The sequence below is a fragment of the Saccopteryx leptura genome, chromosome 3 (assembly GCF_036850995.1).
Source record: "Saccopteryx leptura isolate mSacLep1 chromosome 3, mSacLep1_pri_phased_curated, whole genome shotgun sequence".
In the NCBI taxonomy this organism is placed as follows: Eukaryota; Metazoa; Chordata; class Mammalia; order Chiroptera; family Emballonuridae; genus Saccopteryx; species Saccopteryx leptura.
Genome location: NC_089505.1, coordinates 150,371,251 through 150,376,029, shown reverse-complemented (window position 1 = coordinate 150,376,029; position 4,779 = coordinate 150,371,251). Strand labels below are relative to the sequence as shown.

Here is a 4,779-nt window from a genome sequence, read left to right as displayed (position 1 = left end):
GCTCCTCTGTTTACCCTTTTTGAATGGCAGAAACTACAGCACTTATCCTATGCCTGTGCTACCACTGTGTGTGGAGTATTGGTGGGGAGATGACTTGCCTCTCGGGTTCATAGATCTTCAGGTCAACAGACCCTATATTTGAGGAACTCTACTTAACACCAGAGGGGCCTCATCCATACCTGGATCTAATAGAGATGATGCAATCCGAGACTTTAAGCTGATGCTGCAAAGGATGAGACTTTGTGAGGAGGACTTTGGGAGTGACTGTGTTTATGTTGCATGTGGGAACAATGTAAATAATTTTGGGCTGGAGGGAAGACTCGGATGGTTTTAAAACATGTCTGCACTTTTCCATGCTAATAGTGCTCCCACAGATGTGGTAAGCATTACTAAAATCTGCTGGACTTTCTGTAAGAAGTGTGGCAAGCATCAACCCCACAAAGTAACACAGTACAAGGTCAAGGATTCTCTGTATATGCATGGAAAGCAGCGTTATGACAGGAAGCAGAGTGGCTATGGTGGGAAGTCTAAGCCAATTTCCCACAAAAAGGCTGAAACTACAAAGACTGTACTGAGGCTTGAATGCATTAAGCCCAACTGCAGATCAAAGAGAATGCTGGCTACTTAGAGATGTAAACACTTTGAACTGGGAAGAGGTAAAAAGAGAAAGAGCCAAGTGATCCAATTCTAAGCTTTATATTTTGTTTTATTAGGTGACAATAAAGTCTTGGGGATATGTTTGCTTTAAAAAAATGTTTGCAGGCCCTGGCCGGTTGGCTCAGTGGTAAAGCGTCGGCCTGGCATGCAGGAGTTCCGGGTTCGATTCCCGGCCAGGGCACACAGGAGAAGTGCCCATCTGCTTCTCCACCCCTCCCCCTCTCCTTCCTCTCTGTCTCTCTCTTCCCCTCCCGCAGCCAAGGCTCCATTGGAGCAAAGATGGCCCGGGCACTGAGGATGGCTCTGTGGCCTCTGCCTCAGGTGCTAGAATGGCTCTGATTGCAACAGAGCGATGCCCCAGAGGGGCAGAGCATCGCCCCCTGGTGGGCGTGCCTGGTGGATCCCGGTTGGGCGCATGAGGGAGTCTGTCTGACTGCCTCCCCATTTCCAACTTCAGAAAAATACAAAAAAAAAAAAAGTCTGCAAATTCTTTAATATTCCTCTATTCAAAACATAGGTACTCGTTCCCTTTGTATGTGGATTAGACTTCATGAGTTCACTTTTCACCAACAGAATATGGCAGAAGAGAGAAAGTGTGACTTCTACTATACATACTGGGGTAATTTGTTACACAGCAATAGACAACAAATGTTCTTCCCAAGTAGTGTCCTACTACTATTTTTTTTTTTTTTTTTTTTTACAGAGACAGAGAGAGAGTCAGATAGGGACAGATAGGCAGGAACGGAGAGAGATGAGAAGCATCAGTCATCAGTTTTTTGTTGCGACACTTTGGTTGTTCATTGATTGCTTTCTCATATGTGCCTTGACTGAGGGCCTTCAGCAGACCAAGTAACCCCTTGCTTGAGCCAGCAACCTTGGGTCCAAGCTGGTGAGCTTTGTTCAAACCAGATGAGCCTGTGCTCAAGCTGGTGACCTCGGGGTCTCAAACCTGGGTCCTCCACATCCCAGTCTGATGCTCTATCCACTGCACCACCACCTGGTCAGGCCCTACTACTATTCTTAAATACTCTCTCAATAAAATTAGAATTTGATGTAATTTAAAACACCACATTTTCTTTTCTTTTGTTCTTTTTCTTTTATTTTTTTTTGTATTTTTCCAAAGTAAGAAGTGGGGTGGAGGCAGACAGACAGACTCCAGTAAGTGCTCTACTGGGGTCCACCTGACATGGCCACCAGGAGGCGAAGCTTGAGCCCTCTGGAGTGTTGTTCCACTGCAATCGGAGCCATTCTAGTGCCTGAGGCAGAGGCCATGGAGCCGTCCTCAGCACCTGGGCCAACTTTGCTCCAGTGGAGCCTTGGCTGAGGGAGGGGAAGAGAGAGATAGACAGAAAGGAGAGGGGGAAGGGTGGAGGAGCAGACAGGTACTTCTCCTGTGTGCCCTGGCCAGGAATCGAACCTGGGACCTCCACAAGCTGGGCTAAAGCTGTATCACGGAGCCAACCAGCCAGGGCCCCACATTTTCAATGAATGGTCTCTCCCTTCACTTGGGGCAACTCATAAATAAATTCTTCTCTGTAAATTCTACATTTTAGTGTTGAGATTGTTTCTATTGTCTGCCATCTCAATTAGTATGAAGACTTCTTGAGCCATTTCTATATTACACTGGTACTTGGCATATAGTAGGTGATTAAAACAATTTATTATTCAAAAGTAAAATAATATCCAGGACAGATAATTCACATTTTAAAATTTCAAAAATGAAGAAGAAGAAGAAGAAGAAGAAGAAGAAGGGAAGAAGAAGAAGAAGAAGAAGGTAGAGGAGGAGGAGGAGGAGGAGGAGGAGGAGGAGGAGAAGAAAAAGAAGAAGAAGAAGAAGAAGAAGAAGAAGAGAAGAAGAAGAAGTGAAGGAGGAGGAAAACAATGAGGAGGAAGAATAAGAGGGACTTTTACACAGAGGATATGCCATAAATATTGGCTATATGATTGACAGATGGGATGTGATATCAGCAAAAATGTTAGAGAGGAAAACAATGTAAGCGTAGAGAAGTTTGTTCAGTTGGATACAGACAGCCCTAAAGCCAGGAGCTGAGTTAATGTAAACAAAAAATTAGCAAGATATTATTAAACATTTCCAAGAAGACACAATACCATAATGTAGAAGAAATAAGAATAACAAAGAAAATGAGTAAAATATGTAGCTAGAAAGAAATTAAAACAAAAATAAATTCTCTTTTTTCTCTTCAGTTTCAATCTTATTGCTTAAAAAAAATTCAATCACATGTTGCTTTCCTGGATTAAAAAAAAAAAAAGAAAGAAAGAAAAATATTACATGACTGAGTTAGACATTAGAAAAATTTCCCTAAAAGAGGCTATTTACCTCCTTAATAAATTTAAAAAAATAAATAAAAATGCCTTACATTTGGATGGTGCTTTATAAATCCTATGGGATTTTTCATGTTCTTTAATTTATGTTTTGTAGCAATATTTGAGGTGGGCACAGTAGGATTTTTATTTTGTTAGCAGATAGAGTAATTAAAGTTCAGAGAGTTTAAAAGATTTGTTCAAGGTCACATATAAGGTAGGCGGCAGAACCAACACTTACATCCTAGTTTTCTGACCCCAAATCCATCATTTTCTCACAATATCACAATAAAAAACTGAGTTAAATACATGAGAAAGTCAATTCAGTTTATCAGCGAATGAATGATCTGCAAGCACCGCTGTATTTCCTAGCAAACCACAGCCATAAAGGCTCCAGCTGGAACAAACTGCCCACCTCCAGAAATACAAGCTCATAAAAACCATGCCTTACCCAGAATTAGAAAGGAAGATTCACAACAGTGCTAAGTGGTGGGTAGCCTTGTCTCACGGGGTATCTTCCTTGACTTCATAAAGAACAATACTTTCATTCTTCATGATTATGCAGACTCATTTTCTCACCTAGGAGATGTTGGCTGTGGACATAAAAAGAAAAAAGTTAGTCATTTAAGTTGTTTATCTCATGTTTTAAACTTTTTTCAACTTTTTCAATGACTATAATTCTGAATCAACATAATCCCTTTATTGAAACATGGCACTGAAAATTACAAATATATATGCCATAAGTCGAGTATGTGATCACTAAGAAAAAGAAAATAAGAGAATGGTTTAAATGGTGTTGGATAAATCATAAAGGGTGATAAACATAAGCTGTGGGGAATCAAAAAAGGATTCCAGAGAAAGGCAGTAGGATATCGAAGTCAAAGAGTGGGGCTGACAAGATCATATGTAGAAGATAAAAATCAAATAAATTTCACTGGAGCAGAAAGAGGCTTGCTGGGAGACAAGAAAATAAAAGAAGTATTGGAAATACCAGATTAAGGAGTTTAGATACTATTAAGCAACTAAGAGTACTAGAAGACTTCTCTGGCAGCTGTGTATTGTCTACATGTACATTTGGGAAAGTCAAGAGTATGGGCATTGGAAGTCAAAGAAATATAAAATTTAAGAACTGGGGGGGGGGGAATATGATAGTCACCATCTTAATCAAGGATCAAACTTTACATCATTAATAGGGGGACAATCTGAAATAATGTACCTTCTGGTATGATTCAAAACATATTTCAGTATCATCTACGAAGAAATCTTGTCAAACATATTTCTATTAAATCTAATGAAGTTATATTATAAAAAGTTTAAGATAAAGAAGGTAAGCCTCAGAATGAGCAAACAGACAAATCCAGAATGTGGGATAGTCTATAATTATTATGGGAACAGCATGAAAGAAGGGGTTGAGACCCTAGCCCATTTGCCCAGTGGATAGAGCATCAGCCTGTTGCATCAACGTCCAGGGTTTGACCTCTGGTCAGGGCACACACAAGAAGCAACTGTCTGCTACTCTTTGCCTCCCTCTTCCCCTTCTCTTTCTCTTCCCCTCTCGTAGGCAGTGGCTCGACTGTTACGAGCATCAGCCCCGATTGTAAGGATAGCTCCGTTGGTCCAAGCGTTGGTCTCAGATGGGGGTTGCTGAGTGGATCCTGGTCGGGGCACATACAGGAGTCTGTTTATCTCCCCTCCTCTCATCTATAAAGGAAGAAAGAAGAAAGAAAGAAAAAAGGAAAGAAGAACCATTACAAAGTCCAAAGAGACAAAAATTAATGCAATGTATGAATTTCTATTGGA

At 40.8% G+C, this 4,779-nt stretch overlaps 1 pseudogene; it reads left to right on the top strand.

Annotated features, from left to right (window-relative positions):
• Positions 1 to 337: 337 nt before the first annotated feature.
• Positions 338 to 691, top strand: LOC136398337 (large ribosomal subunit protein eL42-like; annotated as a pseudogene).
• Positions 692 to 4,779: the final 4,088 nt, after the last annotated feature.